Here is a 17,640-nt window from a genome sequence, read left to right as displayed (position 1 = left end):
AGGAGCGAGCATGGCAGAGCAACTACACAATTTGGAAGCGAGCTTTATCGCCAATGGAGTTCGGTTAGGATTAGAAGGCGAGTTGTTGATGGAACATGTGGAGCAGAGGCTCCAACAGTACGAGGAGCGTGAGGAGCGCAGTGCCAGACGGCGAGAGGAGGCGCTCCGCACCGAGTTTGACAAAACACTAAAGGACATTAACGAGCGCATCGCCAATGCGTATGAGGGTGATGGTAAAGCCGCGATGGGAGGTACAGAGGAAGCTCCCAGGAACAGCGGGGGGCGTCAACCGTTGATGAAAATCCCCTCATATGATGGAACGCAGCCATTGGAGCGTTATCTTGACCTGTTCGAGGACATCTGCTCCAAGAACGAGTTTGAAGAAAGCGAATGGCTGCTGCGACTGCGCATCGCGCTAGCGGGTAGCAACGCGGAGAGGATATGTATTGGATGCAATAATTACGAGGAAGCGAAGCGAGAGTTGCTCGCCTCGCTCGGAAAGACTCCGGATAAAGCGTGGAAGACATTGCTGACAGGCAAGCAGCGGTCAGATGAGTCGTTTCACCAATACGTTGTCCGTGTGTGCCGAGAAGTAGAAGTGTGGGCCACACTCGCTATGACAGAAGATGGCGAGGTGGACACCAAGTATAGCGCCGATATAGGTAAAATGTCACCGGTGCTGCAAGCAATGGCAAAGCAGGTAATCTTGGAGCAATGCGGACCTGAGATGAAGACGTACCTGGTCGAACGGCAGTGCTACGGGATGTCACTGCGCCAGGTACAGGAGCACGGCGCGTCTTACCAGGTCGCGCACGGACGACAGGGTGATACTGCCAGGAAGATAGTAGAACGATCCGTGCCAAGGCCCACGGCGTCGGCACAGTGCATGGCGATATCGGTCGCAGATGCAGAGAAGCAGGTAAAGTCGCTGCCACTGGAAGGGAGAAAGGGTTTTCTGCAGCGAGAGAGACTCTGCTGGAACTGCCTTAAGTATGGCCATATGGCCAGAGAATGTCGGTCAGGCTCGAGATGCACGAAATGCCAGAGGAAACACCACCTGCTAATACATGAGGTGTTGGATAGAGCAGGTTACAGCCGGGAGAAACCGACTGAGATAGTTACGGAGAAGAATGTTGGGTCGTGCTGTCTACACTCGCCAAGTGTGCGGCTGATGACCGGAGTGGCACGAGTTGAGGGAAGAACTCGAAACGCGAAGGTTCGCGTGTTCCTGGACTCGGGTGCTGAGGCGTCATTCGTGACTGCAGCGTTGGTGTCAGTAATCGATGCAGAACACGTTGGGGTTGAAAATGTAGAGGTGAAGCCGTTCGGCGCGGAACCAACCCAACAGCGCATGGATAAGTACGCCATCACGATCCAGGGTAGCTCCGCTAGCATTCGGGTACGCGCGTTCGTGAAACCAACGCTTGAGATGGACCTGAAGTGCGCAAGTCCGCAGACCATTGCCCAGTGGCACAGTTGGGGAGTAGAGCTGAGTGACAAGCCTCAACAAGGGACATCAGACGAAATACATATGCTGATTGGTGCAGACTATATCAACGCGGTACTGCACAGCAAGAAGGAAGTTAATGGTGAGACGGTGTGGAACACAGAGATAGGTAATGTATTATCTGGTCCAGCGTCTGCACCAAGTCGAAACAGTCAGCCGGTGACCGTGTCATGTGTCACAGCCCACATTGAACAACTATGGCAGTTGGATGAACCTCCAGAACAACATCAGCACCTGCCATCTTTCCCGCTATGTCGCCAGGGCAGCGGGTACCAAGTGGGTCTCTTGTGGCGAAATGAGCGTCGCCCAACGGATAACTTTGCTCAAGCTAGAGTCATCGCAACGCGGCTTCTTGAAAAGCTGAAGAGGAATGGGAAGCGTGCGCTCTACGATGATGTGCTGATCAGGGAGTACCGCGAGCTTGGAGCAATTGAGTTGGAGCCATGTGAGAGCGATGCCGGGTACTATGTACCGCATCATGGTGTATTCCGCGAGCACGCTGCAACCACGAAGTTAAGAGTGGTGTTCAATGCCTCGGCGACGGCTCCAGATGGCAAGTCGTTGAACGACATGGTTGACCCTGGACCGTCGCTATTGCCGAGTCTCGCAGGTATGCTATTACGGTTCCGTGAATATAAGAGCGCGCTGCAAGCGGACATCCGCAAGGCTTTCTTCATGGTCGCGGTTAATCCCGAAGACCGTCCGTACCTGCGTTTCTTGTGGCCCGGTCGAAGCGACAGCGATGAACTGTTAACCTGGAGGCTAACGAAACTGCCATTTGGCGTAAACTGCTCGCCGTACATGCTTACTGCGGTGATTCAGCATCACTTGAAGGAGCTACGGGCGTTGTCTGCACCCAAAGAGCGAGATCGTATTGATCTCTTGCTCACGAGTTTCTACGTTGACGATTTGGTCTCTAGTGTGTCAAATGCCTCGGAAGCCAAGGAGATGCAAGAGTTCAGTGTGCGTGTGCTTACGGATGCTGGCATGGAGTTACGCAAGTGGCGAGGCAACGAAATCCCGTGCGATCCAGAGGCCGGAGATAAAGTCCTCGGTCTGAAATGGAAAACCAGTGATGACTTGCTCAGCATAGCAGCGCTAGGCGAGTCCGATAGGCCGTCTGTTTGGACCCGGCGAGCCCTCCTCAAGTGTGTTGCATCAGTGTTTGATCCGCTAGGTCTAGCAGCACCTACAGTTGTGCCGGGAAAGATACTGCTACAGCAAGCCTGGAAAGTCGGAGGCGACTGGGATGATATGTTGCCTGATGGCATCGCAGCCGCATGTGCGGAATGGTGGGGAGAGTTGGCCGAAGTGGTGAGCATTGACATACCACGTTGGATTTGCTGCAATCTTGACACGCCGATTGCGCTTCATGCCTTCGCCGATGCCAGTGAGAAAGCGTTTGGATGTTGTTTGTATGCAGTTGTCAATGGACAGTCGCACTTGGTATTTGCCAAGGCCAAAGTGTCACCTGTGTCTCCGCCCACGTTAGCCCGCCTTGAGTTACAAGCAGTATGTTTAGCGGCTCGCTACGCTGAGTTTGTGGTGAAGGAGCTGCGTGTTACCGTCACGCAAGTCTATGGCTGGACTGACAGTCTCACTACCGTTCATTGGATCAGTAATCCATCGTACAAATGGAAAACATTTGTGGCTAACCGCGTCAGTCAAGTCCAAGAGATATCGAAGAAGGTCGGCATTGTGTGGAACCATTGCCCGGGCCTTCACAACCCAGCAGATTTACCGTCGCGTGGGAGTAGTGCACAGCAGATCCGTAGTCCGTTCTGGAGGGGCGGACCAACCTGGATCACGGAGCCCAATGACTGGCCCACCGCATCCTCAACCGCAGCTACAGATGAGTCCAGTGTAGAAGTACGAGTGTCAGCCACCACCTGTAGTCGAGAATCTGATAAGGAATGGTGGCTCCGATTCAGTAAATGGTCGAGGGCACAGGGCATGGTGACTCGGATGTTGCAGTGGAAGCACACTGAGCCTCGTGCTGAACTCTATTTTGCAGCAGACAACGTATTGTACCGCATCGTTCAAGCCGCATGTTTCGCTGAGGATCTTGAGCTGATTAAGCAAGGTCAACCAGTGAAGCCCGGGTCGAAGGTGTATCAGCTTGCACCGTTTCTGGATGAGCATGGAGTGCTCAGAGCCGGGGGACGACTTCAGCACAGCGAGTTGGCGTATGGAGCCAAGCACCCAGTCCTGTTAGGCAAACATCATCTGACCGATTTGCAGTTGGAGAAAATGCATGTTGAAAGGATGCACCAAGGTGTAGAAGGAGTCTTGTCGTTTATCCGTCAGAAATTCTGGATTATCGGTGGTCGACGAGCGCTACGCAACATTACTCAGCGATGTGTTACATGCCGCCGCTACAAGGCTAAGGCTGCCTCAGAAGTCTGCCCGCCGCTGCCAGAAGACCGAGTTGTTCACGAGAGGCCGTTCGCAACTACCGGCATCGACTATGCTGGTCCGTTGTACGTGCGCCGTGGTGAGTCATCTCCGAAGGTATGGATAGCATTGTTTGTGTGTGCCACCACCAGAGCAGTTCACTTGGAGGTGGTCGATAGTTTAAGTACCGAGTCATTCTTGATGGTATTTCGGAAGTTTGTCGCGAGACGTAGTTTGCCGTCTCGGATCAGGTCTGACAATGCTACAACGTTCAAGGCGGCATCTGACAAACTGAGTGTGCCATGGATGTTCAATCCTCCAGCTGCACCATGGCATGGAGGCTTCTATGAGCGAATGGTTGGTACAGTGAAGAGTGCCTTGAAAAAGGTAATGGGAACAGCGTTTCTGAAGGTTCAGGAGCTTGAGACCATCTTGTATGAGGTTGAATCAGTGGTGAATAGTCGTCCGTTAACTTATGTGTCTGATAGCCTGGATGAGCCACCAGTAACCCCTGCAATGATGATGGGTAACATTTGGATGTCGTCAGCGAAGCCAGCAGGTACCCCGGACGCTACGCATATGTCAGCGAGATTGCGTTACCTCAGTCAGACACTGAAGCATGTCAAGAATCGTTGGGAGGTGGAGTACCTAAGTCAGCTGAACAAGCACCAACAGACCATGTCGCGCCCTTTAGCTGTGGGTGATGTTGTCTTTGTTCTCGATGATACCAAGCGCAAACAGTTCTGGCGTTTGGGACGGATCATCGAGTTATTCCCTGGTCGAGATGGCAAGCGTCGTGTTGCCAAGGTTAAGTTGAGTACCAGTACCCTGTTGAGGCCGATCCAAAGGTTAGTGCCATTAGAAGTATCGTCACAGGACGTGGCTCCTGGGCTTGCCGATACCGCTCAACCTGCTATCGTCCCTCAGCAGCCAGCGTATGAACCGCCAGCACCGTTACCACCACCACGGCAGCAGGAGATGACGCGTTCTGGGCGCGTAGTCAGAGCCCCGGATCGTTTTTGACTTGTGTGCATTGTTGTACGGCGGTGAGAAGCCCTTTGGTGGGGAGAATGTTGTAAACCACCAGTTCTCAATTGGGAAAGGCCTTCGCGCTTATGGCATTGTATTCGTTGAAATGTTGTATTTCGACTCCGCCGTACCGCTGATGTTGCTGCATGGCATACGCTATATGCGTTATGTCCAGTTTTATATGCTTATGTTTTGCATGTACGCTGTTTCTGCATGCTATAAATAGCTGGTGTTATTAGTGTTCATTGTTAATTATCAGATGAAGTGAAATATACTGTGTAAAGGAAAAGAGTTGTCCTCGTGCCGTGTGGTCGTACGATCCTGACAATTTAGAGAATCTTGCAGGGTTCACAACAGTCTGACTAATACTTTACGGTCTTTCAAAAACAACATTGGTTTGCTGGTTGTGTTTTTATTTGAATTCGCAAAACCTAACGGACTGACATGTCCGATGACAAGGAAGCGAATGAGGTCCAAGGAACCCAGACATGGGAAAATGTGGAAAGAGAAACAGATGAAAAGAATATATGCCAAAAAAAAGAAATAAAGGAGAAAAAAGGAAAAGGTAAATCGTGGTCACGGCTCTTAGAAAAGGAAAAGAAAGGGGAAAACGAGAAGATAAATCGTGGTCACGGCCAAAGCCCAAGTAGCGGCAGGACACAATATACACGTACCTGGGCTTACATACCACAACAACAAGAACAAGCATGCATGAAGCATGGGCCATGCCGCGCACAAGTGGGAGACACCGACAGGAAGAGAGAAGAGAAGAGAGAGAAATCGAAGCCACACACACACACACACACACACACACACACACACACACACACACACACACACACACACACACACACACCATACATACATACATGAACATACACACACACCTACCCACACCTACCCACACACCTACACACACATACACATACACGCACATACACACGCGCACGCGCCCACACACACACAAATTCACACACATTCATGCACATCCACACACTCGGAGACATTCGCACACGTGCACACACACACACACACACACACACACACAAACACACACATGTACACTGCCAGCCACAGTTCATAGTAGAAACGGGACTGCTGCCCCACAGAACTGAAAAGGAATGGAGATGGAGCGAATACTGTTATTTTTGTAGGCAGGTTGTTCCAGCATAGCGCACCCTAACATGACCGATCCCCTTTCATGCAGTTCGCATCTTTTACGTGATTAGGAAATAGGCAAAACATCCCCTTCTTCTAGTGTATATGTGAATGCTATAGAACGAAATTGGAGATGAAACCAACCATAGCGATGCACGAGTGTGACAGAGGTCTTGCTCCCAGAGACTGAAAACTCGCACCATGACCATCTGCACGACCGCTACTGAATGAATGAAACATGGGGCTACGAACGTAGCCAAGTGGCAGTCTATTACAGAAAGTTCAAGTTCTGTTTGGTGTATATGTATAGATTATAGACCGGTTAGGAGGTCTATACGTATAGATTATAGACCGGTTAGGAGGTCTATACAGGATATATAGACCGAGTAAAAGACCGAGGATCCCCGAGGTCTTTTACGAGGTCTATATATCCTGTATAGACCAACTATGAGGTCTATAATCTATTTATCGTGTTCTCCACACCTCTCAACCTCGGCTTCGCCTCGGTTTCTATACTGGTCTATATTTCTCGATATACACTCGGTCCCTTGTTATAATATATTTATACTTACCACTCTCTTATTATTGACCCCCACAGAAACTTGTGATCTCTAAGCGGTCAAATATCAGCATATATTGACCGCTTATATTGACCACTTATTATTGACCACTTAGCCCGAGGACTTAGAACTTTTTCCTCAACTTAGAAAAAAATCAGAACTGAAAGAAGAAAAATCTGAAGCCAAATGCTGGGATTTGAACCCAAACTGTCAGATTCTCAGTCAAAGAACTTGGGGAACATACTACAAGAGACAACTGAAAACTTCGGTTTACACAGAAGTAATGTCCAATGTAAACGGCATATGTACATACTATTATACTATTACAATAGTATTCCTTTCTTCCTATTGCAAAGCAAAAACAGTTTTAGGTATGCTATGTCGTGATAAATCTATTATTGCCCTCATAATCGGTCAATATATGAAATATAGACCTCGTAAAAGACCTCGGGGGACCTCGGTCTTTTACTCGTTCTATATTTCATATATTGACCTCTTTAATCGTGCAATAATAGATACATATACACCAGTATGAAAACTGAGGCGAAGCCGAGGTTTTTATACTGGTGTGTATATATCTCGATATACACGAGGTTCCTTTGTTATAATATATTTATACCTCTCCATATTCACCGTGTGTGACCTCCTAATGGCTTGTTCCTCGCTGACAACTACTGCTAATCCCCTTAGCGGTGTATATGGAGATTTATACTGAGCTTGTATACAAACTCCCATCTCTCCCCACACAACACTCCAGACTTGTATTTTGCATATAACAGGTACTTCGATGACGAGAATATAAACTGGTACCGTATTTTTCCGGTTGTAAGTCGACCTTTTACGACTAAAAATAGAAGCAGAAAGGGTGGGGGTCGACTTACAACCGGGATTCGACTTATAACCGGGAACTATCAGAATCTTACAAAAAATGACCTGCCCTGCATGCATGAGTGCACCATGTGTACACATGTTTGCCAGTTTATTGGCCTTTTTCAAGGATTGGGACGTTATACCCTCCAATAGGGAATGTTTACATGATCTGTTGATGTATTCGTAGCAGGGCGTGGTTGGTAGTGCTTCGGTGGGTGAAAACTTTAAAACGCAGAATTGAGACCTCCGGACACGGGGGGTCGACCTATAACCGGGGTCGACTTACAACCGGTAAAATACAGTATATAAACTGGTATATAAACTGGTGTATAAACTGGTTTATCGCCTTCTTAGTATTTGACCCCACTAATTTCCCTGATACCTAAGCGGTCAAATATATCGCGTATTTGACTAAGCAGTCAAATACGCGATATATTTGACTACTTATATTTGACTCCTTAGAATTTCTTGGACTTAGAAAGTTTCACTCCAACTTAGAAAAAGAATTTTTTGAAGAAAGCAGAAATACACAATATGGGATTTGAACCCACAACCTTGTAAATCTCAGTCACTCTTCCTTACCACCCAGCCACTGTGCTACCGATGCTGAACCTAGTTTAAACAATGACCTTGACTTTCAATGCCGTACAATGCGGTATAGGCTAAAGTATAATACTAGAATTACAAGGATATGTCGTATATGAAGAGAAACTATTGCGTGGAGAACACGATAAATAGATTATAGACCTCATAGTTGGTCTATACAGGATATATAGACCTCGTAAAAGACCTCGGGGGACCTCGGTCTTTTACTCGGTCTATATATCCTGTATAGACCTCCTAACCGGTCTATAATCTATACATATAAACTCCTTTTTTTTTAGAATCACACTAGTGCCCCGCAATCCGCCTTGATGGTTTTTCGACATGCACGACGGTCCCAACTTCAGGATCTTTTTCCCGTCAACGCGGACGAAGAACACAACGTTGTCCTTTTTGATGGAGGCTTACATTTCGCCTCCACGAAGACAAAGCGCAATATCAGATAGAACCATTCGTAATAGGTAAGTTTTACTGCGTCGTTGCCATTGGTGTCGTCGATGTCGCTGAAATAATCGTGTAGCGGGTGCCTTGTGCTGCACCTGACGTTCGAGGCCGTCCTTCTTTCGCTGTTTCAGCACTCCGTCTGTCAAGCGCAGCACTCGACATGTGCGGCTGAAGACCCCGCGTGCCGCTACTTTGAGACAATTCTTGGAGAAAGGCGAGCCCTCCTGCGTTTTTGCATCGACGTGGAACGCAGATAGCAGGGGCGACGGAACTTCACTACTGACGGTTTTCCAATCGATGTTCTCCTTTCCGCGTCCCTCGCAGAGCGGACGGAACATGCGCAGCCATAATCCGTGGCACTGCCAGTGTTCTTGGGAACTGCTGCTTGAATAATGGCATCGAGATTCGTGGTCGTCCTCAGAAGAACCAAAGAAACGTTTGGGAGTCGATTCAACAGGCTCGTGCTGATTCATTTTACTCTTACTTTGGAAAGGAGACGAACTCTATGTCTCTAATGACCAGACAATAAACAATAGCGGTTCTTTTACAGAGCCCGCGGTGAGATCTGCGCGCCGTAACGGTCACTGTAACTGTGAGGTTCAAACTAACTACTTACTTGGCGCATAGCTGTTACTTCCGATGTAACTACCGGTACTAAACTGAAGTCACAAAGAGTGTGTGGTGGTATATGGTACTGCACTGCATGCACTGCACAGAGTCAGTGGTAGTCTTGTTCTTGCTCCGCACAGGTTGGTGAAAGGAAGACTCGTCGAGCCATGGTTGTGGGTTGGAATTCCAATCTCTTCCTTTGTGGGGGAGAGGGGAGTTTGTATATCAGCTCAGTATAAGCATAATATAACCTACTCAGTTGATTCTATGGGAAATATAAACCAATATACAAACTTCGGCTTCGCCTCGGTTTGTATACATGTTTATATTTCCCATATAATCAACTGGTTAGGTTATATTATATACATATACACCACTAAGGGAGAGCATGCCTAAGACTGAAGTGTATATGGAGTGAGGTATAAATCTCCACTTACAGTCTTAGGCGTGCTCTCCCTTAGTGGTGTATATATCTCCATATACACCGCTAAGGGGATTAGCAGTAGTTGTCAGCGAGGAACAAGCCATTAGGAGGTCACACACGGTGAATATGGAGAGGTATAAATATATTATAACAAAAAAACCCGTGTATATCGAGATATATACACCAGTTATAAAAACCTCGGCTTCGCCTCGGTTTTCATACTGGTGTATATATCTCGTTATCACTCTTCTATATCGACCTCCACTAATTCTCGTGATCCTTGACTGGTCCTATATTACCCATATCGCCGCAATATTGACCGCTTATCGACCGCTTGTATCGACCGCTTGTATCGACCACTTAGGCATTGTAATCTTTCGACTTTGTATGGACTTAGAATTTTTCTCTCCACTTCAAAAAGAAAAATTGAAAGAAAGAAGACAAAGGAAGAGAACAAGCAGGATTCGAACTCACAACAGTATGAATCTTAAGCAACCCCTTATACCACCCAGCCACTGTGCTGCAGATGCTGAACTCTGTTGTTCTTACAGTCTTCTACCCAAACTTGGCAACATCCTATGTACACTATAGTACAAATGCTATACTAAAAAGGTTAAAATAGCTCCTAAAGGTTCAAATTTTGGGGTTATGGCGAAGGAATCGTGATAAATAGGATATTGACCAAGACGAGGTCTATATGGGAAATATAGGCCGCGTAAAAGACCGAGGTCCGCCGAGGTCTTTTACGCGGCCTATATTTCCCATATAGACCTCGTCTTGGTCAATATCCTATACATATACACTCGGTTCCGTGTTATAAGTATAATTATAACAAGGGACCGAGTGTATATCGAGAAATATAGACCAGTAAAAAAACCGAGGCGAAGCCGAGGTTTTTATAACTGGTCGATATTTCTCGATATACACGAGGTCCCTTGTTATAATAATATTTATACCTCTCCATGCGCAAGCTCAAGAGCAAAAAGGAGTGAATATAGCTTTCTTTCCCTAAAAAGAAGTGAATATAGCTTTAGAGAAAGAAAGCTATATACACTCCTTTTTAGAGAAAGAAAGCTCCTCAGTGGGTTTTTTTCTGATGGTTTATATTCCTCCTTAGTGGTGTATATACCTCCTTAGTGGTGTATAATGAACAGTGTATATGGAAATTTATAAACTTCATGGGAGATCTGGTATATGAGTGCGGGTGTATATGGAGTGAGGTATAATATATACATACAATCATGGGGATCTGATAAAGAGAAATCAAAGTTTACCCCGGCGTTGGAAATAGTCACGATGCTAATGAAGATTGCATTGCAGGGGTGGGCGCAGTCGGACTGTAGATCTGCTGAGCAATGTGTAGAACTCTGCCGAATCGCAGAGCTGGACAAACAAAAGTTGCTATTGTTCACCGGGCGATGCATCCACGGCTTTGCGGGGAGCCTGCTCAGTTACGCACTGATTTCAAAGTCACCAGGATGGCGGTACCCGCTTGTAGAAGGACATCGAAGCGCATGTACCACCCGCTGCAAGCGGCGCTGGTCAGACTAGGTTCTCTGTTGCCACTACCCAGCGATATTCGTACCATCCCCAAACGCAGTGTTTTCAAGAGGTCAGTCATCTCCATGCACTTGCTCCATGAAACGTATCAGCCATTATTCCATTAATTTTGTTGTCATCATTGCCACACCCGCACAACCACGCCTCCTACACACAGTCACTTTTGCTGTCACATCCACTCATAGTCTAGTTAGTCAACGTCCACTGATGTTGACGGAGGTAGCTCTCTTGCTACGGTGCTGCTGTGTGATAGTTCGGTCAGGGAAATCAGAATAGGAAAACGGCTGTACCACCCCGCTCTTTTCTTTTTCATTTTTTCGCCTATAATTCATTATCTTTAGCCCTTAATTTCAATTCTAATTGTTTTCTTATCCTTCGCTTTCTTGTTATTGCCCATTAGAATTTGAGAAGTAAACTAAACAACAACAAAAACAAAAACAACGACAATAACAACAACAACAACAACAACAACTGCGGAACTGGAAAGAAGCATTAAAACCGCTAGAGCCGAAGGTGACGACCTCCTACTACTTGGAGACTTCAATGCCAAGAACAGTGTGTGGTGACAGACAGAACAAATCGCCTTGGGGACGACATACAAACTCTTCTGCACACATACGGCCTCACACAACATGTCAGATTCCCTACTTACACCCACCGACAAACACCTCTCTCATGTCTAGACCTTGCTATCTCCTCACCCCACTGCAATGATGTTCATATCCAATCACTTCCACCGTTTGGCGCATCCGATCACACTACTATCAGTGGCCACATCAATAATCAACTGCCCCCCCCCCCCCCCATAATTAACAACTCCCCTCCACGAGCCAGAAGCACCACATTCTGGTCATGGACAGACAGCACTATCCACCTTCTTCGAGAAGCCCTTCCACGCACAAATCTCAACCACCATCCAAACCAACACGACCCATGCCCAGTTGACACCTTCTGGCGACAAAGTCCTGACCATCGCCCAAGAACACTGCCAAGTTACTCGCACTCACCCCCCCCCCCCTTTGGGACAGGAAGAACGTGCCAGCACGACCATGGATATCAAAGGGCCTCTTGAAAGAGATCAAGGATAAACGCAGAAAACACAGAATATACCTTCACTCACGCTCGCCCGACGACTGGAACACGTTCACTGCCCAAATAAACCGTGTCACCACTCTCCTGCGTCATGCAAAATCGGATTTCGTAAACAACTCAACAGCCTCCTCTTCTTCCCTACACCGCCTTATGAAGCACCTAACTACAGCTACAAAACAACGCATACCCGAACTTGTCAGCCAAGCAACTTCTGCAACGACACCAGCACAAAAAGCCGCTGCCCTCAACGAATTTCATTATTTTACAGAGCAAGCTGTCCGTGGCCAATGCGGATGAGCAAACTCCAGCCATCAACACCACCCCTGACATCCTCAGTCCCCTTCAAGAAATCTTGACTTCCCAAGCTGAGGTCGAAAAACTCCTCCGCGGAGTTGATACCAACAAAGCCCCGGGTTCAACTCTATTCCAAACCGCTTACTCAAAGAAGCGGCTAAGGAACTTGCACCGTCGTTATCCTCCCTCTTTAATCGTTCATTCCAAACCGGAGAAATCCCACAGGAGTAGAAAGATGCCACCATTACTCCAGAACCCAAGCCTGGTGACCCAACCCAACCAACAAACTATAGACCGATCTCTCTCTTGAGCACTACATCAAAAATCCAAGAAAAAATTGCACATCAACTCCTCTACAAGCACATCACACCCCACCTACACAACCAGCAGTCCGTAATCTGTGAGAAAGAGAAAGACGGCACCGAGCAGCAGCTTGCCCGTCTCGTCCATACACTCTACACGACGGGAAACACGTCAATGCCTGCTTTTTTGATCTAAGCAAGGCCTTCGATCGTGTGTGGCATGCAGGCCTTCTAGCAAAACTCTCCCACTATGGTGTACGCCCTGAAGTGGATCCGACGGTACCTGTTGCAGAGTGTCCAGGTGGATGGCGACCTATCGCCTTTCCTCGAGATCCCTGCCGGCGTCCCTCAAGGATCTGTTCTTGGCCCGCTTCTATTCCTCGTCTACACCATAGACCTTCCACACGCATGTGAGAATCCCGGCACCACCTGTAGCCAATTTGCAGATGACACCGCTCTGATTTCCATAGCGAGAACTCTTCAAGACTGAACGCGAAACCTACAACAGAGTGTCACAGCAGCTGGAGACTGGCTTCAAAGATGGCACCTGCTGGTTAACACAAAGAAAACAGTCATCCTCCCGTTCTACCACAATAACCGCCCCCCTGAACAGCTACCCCAGATCACCCTCACATCTATCAGACATACATACTACCTATATTCTCATATGCGAGCAATGCTCTCAAACCGTTGTCACACACTTCCCTTGACAGGCTAGAACGACTCCAGCGGAAAGCCGCCAGAATGTCTCCACCTTCCCCTTTACACACACTTAGAACACTCCCACCTTTTGCATCGCATCAAATGGCCAACATTATTTTCACGCTTTAAAGTTAAACATAATATTATACTCTTCGCCACAACTATGCCCCATCACATATACTCTCGCTGCATACTGCTAGCAATGTGCAACCTTCGTATAATTTACATCGCTCTCGTACTTGGCACTTGCAAACTCCGCGGTCTGTCCGCTGTCTCCATTCTCCCCTGTGCAAGGCCATTAATTACTTTAATTGCTTGCCCATCCAGCTTCGCAAAATCCCTTCTCGTACTCCCTTCCAATCCCAGATATCCCTGCTGTTGCACAACTCTGTATGCTCGTGTAGCGACCACACCTGCCCGTACACTTAAGTACACAACTCGGTATGCTTGTGTAGCGACCACCCCTGCCCGTACACTTGAGTAGTCATTAACCCCTTGGCCCTGGCCACCCAATTGTTCTTCAAACACAATTCTTCCTCACTCTTTCTCCTTTCTTACACTTTTATCTCTTATTGGCCACTGGCTATCGTGAGAATATAGATTTGAAACAACAACAACAACAACAGCAGCAGCAGCAGCAGCAGCAGCAGCAGCAGCAGCAGCAGTAGCCAGTGCAGGCTGTCGTAATAAAACGACTCATCCGTGTTCCATTCCCGTGCATTGTACATGCATGGTGCGACGGCACAATGACAGCTGTCGCAAATCACACTGAGTATTACACGTGTTTTTTGGTGATTCCTGGTTAGCTGCTAGCTTTTCCCTACTCGAAGTTGTTGCCGCCGCGAAATCTGGGGGTTTGTGTTCGTCCTGGCGAAAACCGTGTTTTGATCCGTTGAGGGAGCTAAGAGATACAGTGCGAAGACGTACGATCTGTCCAAAAATCGGCGAAGAAGAAAGCTTCGCTGACTACCCGTAGTGGTTGGGAACAGAATGGAACATATACCAGTCGATGCCTGTCATGGTAGGGATGACTGCTACGAAGTTTCAGCCCCATGCTCCCCAGCGCTTTTTAGCGCCCGACGATAATAACCAAATTTCATCGATTTTCCATGTGGATCAAAGCATAGTCTCCTCAATCTTCTCCAGTCGAGCTGAGTCTGGACGCTACAATGTCGAGACGCGAAAAGAGAACATGCATGAACACACAGGAGCATCACATGCAGCTGCATTCTGCCTTGACGAAGCTGAGAACAACACCAGCACCACGCATGAGACATTTCGAAGAAGACGAAGAACTACATATCCACGTTCAAAAAAGCCTCTGTACTATACTAGCAGTATACTGTGTGTGTGCATGCAGTATGCATGCATGCATGCGCGAAGCACGGGGTCCGCGGATCAACTTCGTTCAAAAATCATTGTGCCACACGCCGTGACACGGGTTGTATGATTTGTGTGCGATCATGGTCTTTCTTCTTGACAAACAAAAGTGAAGTTTTTCGATCTTCAAATCGCCATAGCGTCCTTGTCATGACTCCAAATCAGCTGAAACTTTGCAGGAGGAATGCAAATGCCATGCTGAATCGATTGGTACCATTTTCGAAGGGTTTCCTTGAAAAATAAAATTTAGCCTGCACTGGCTAGCAGCAGCAGCAGCAGCAGCAGCAGCAGCAGCAGCAGCAGCAGCAGCAGCAGCAGCAGCAGCAGCAGCAGCAGCAGCAGCAGCAGCAGCAGCAGCAGCAGCAGCAGCAGCAGCAGCAGCAGCAGCAGCAGCAGCAGCAACAACAACAACAACAACAACAACAACAACAACAACAACAACAACAACAACAACAACAACAACAACAACAACAACAACAACAACAACAACAAATCAACTAGCTGGAGAGCGGAAGCAGTTTTTGGAGCTCCGTAGTTTTTTTAGCATAATAGTCCGCTCCCAGCCCGTATGGCTGTGGATGCACAGGTAGCAAACTAGATCACCTAGAGTGCTGATTCACTACAACCGCCATGCGGCATGGCCGGAAACGGAGCTGATACGGAGCCCTGGCGACAGCTCTCGTCTTCGACACTGAAGAAGAACACTGTTGTATTCCCCTCGCAAGCCCAGGTAAGCGTGGGGGCCTACAAAAAGCTCCTAGAAGAGCAAGGTATCACCGGCATCATTTCGATGCAGACAACAAGCAGGGGTCAATGTAGACTTACCGTTGAGTCATATGAAAAAGCAAAATTGTTGGTGCTCAATGGCTTCGATTGCAAGGGCGAACGGGTTTCACCACGCTTCGTTTCCGCACCAACAACACAGATACACATCCACGATGCTCCGATCTGGATCTCAGACGGTGTCCTAAAAGCTGCGCTCTCACCGTACGGAAAGCTTATCGGTGAGATACGACACGGCAAAATCAAACTTTCAAACGGCACCCAAACAGCAACTGGTGTGCGATTCGCCACGTTTGAACTCAAACCAGGCAGTTCGATCCCGTTGTACCTGCGTACGACAGAAGGTTCTCACGAGCTCCGCATCATCTACGACGGCCAGGTAGGCACGTGCAGGCTATGTGGCCAGCTAGGTCACATCGCGCGTACCTGCCAAAACCGTCGCAGTGCACACACCTCGACGCATGCCGGCAGAGAAGGCAGCAGCACTGGCAGCACAGAGCGGAACATGAACAGCGGAGCTGAAGCGGAGTCTCACCGTACCGATTCGGCACCAAAAGCGTCCCCGAGTTTGACCCACGCCAGCGGCGTATCCCAAACGGCCTCCGATGGTGCCAACACCACGCCGAAAGCAGACGTGCTCTCGAGCTCGCACCCAAACGACCCAGTCAACAACCAGAACGAGTCGTACGAACACGACATCGCATCGCCCATGTCGGCAACCAGCACGACCGTGCACCCCGGAACGCCGCCAGGCAGCACAAATACAAGTACGACAACATCCAACTCACTAGTCCGGGGGCCAAGTTAGGAAAAAGTCACGTCTAATAGATTTCGTTCCGAGTGAGAGGGCACCAAGTTTTTGCGATTTGAGTGTCAAGTATCTTCAAAATGCTGCAAGATGGTATGCCATTCAATCAAAATTTCCATCGGGAAGGTCATACAATGAAGGTAGAAAGAATTGATGATGGTTGCCATGGCAACAAATCAGTTAATTCAAATTTACAGGAGAACCATGCAATATTTTGACAACATTCCTGCTGGATATAAACATATCCAATACGTATGACTGGTTGGCCAAGTTTGACTGAAAACAAATAAACTTCAGGGCCTCAAAGGTGAATTATAAAATCGGATCTACTGCAACTATACATCACTGTACATACGTAATTAAATATGCATGCATACACCGACAATTGTACAAATATATTGGTGACCAGTGTACATGTGACATCTATAAAGCCTTTTAGAAAAAGTTAGAAATGAATAGAGCAATCTGTGACCAATGGTGATCTAATGGATAGATCTAATGGATATACATGTACAATGTACATGTATGTATGGCGAAGAGGAAAATGTAGAGGGAAACAGAGCACGCCAAAGCAGTTCTCTCTAAGTACCTATCAGTTGGTAGCAACAAAGAGGATCTTGTGGCATTCTTTGGTGGTGAAGTGGCAGCTCCCGGACAACCTGAACAAGGTGCCCCCAGGCAAGGAACTGGTTGTCACTGCGGGCCAAGAGTGCATAATAATTATTGTCAAGTCAGCTGGTGCAAGCATGGCGTCTACTGCTGTGGAGGAGTTGCTGTTAACTCAGGAAGAGGCTGACACCAGACTGCTCCTTCATGCAAGGCATGCAGCTGTCAGTGGGTATGAGACCGTTCTGATAAGAACACGAGATACCGATGTTGGCATCATTGCTTGTTCTGTTAGCCATGTTATCCCGTGTACGTTGCTGGTGGAGGTTGGTGCAGGTTGGTGCCCCCCCCCCCCTTTTTTTTTACTAAGGCCACAGCTTCCAATCATGACATGCAAAGCAGCTGTGCAGCATCACAGGCATGAATCGTGGACGTGGTGACGGGGTCTGATGTGCTCCACCGACGTAGGGTCTCGGCTTCACTGCACCGCAAACGCGTCGAAAGAAAACGGGGGC

At 48.0% G+C, this 17,640-nt stretch overlaps 1 protein-coding gene across 1 annotated transcript in view; it reads right to left on the bottom strand.

Annotated features, from left to right (window-relative positions):
- LOC135821756 (uncharacterized) overlaps positions 1-17,640 on the bottom strand; it is a 147,161-nt gene that overhangs the window by 112,747 nt on the left and 16,774 nt on the right. The window lies entirely within an intron of this gene.

The sequence above is a fragment of the Sycon ciliatum genome, chromosome 7 (assembly GCF_964019385.1).
Source record: "Sycon ciliatum chromosome 7, ocSycCili1.1, whole genome shotgun sequence".
Taxonomy (NCBI): Eukaryota; Metazoa; Porifera; class Calcarea; order Leucosolenida; family Sycettidae; genus Sycon; species Sycon ciliatum.
Note: the sequence above shows the minus strand (reverse complement) of the source record. Positions and strands in the feature narration are given on the sequence as shown.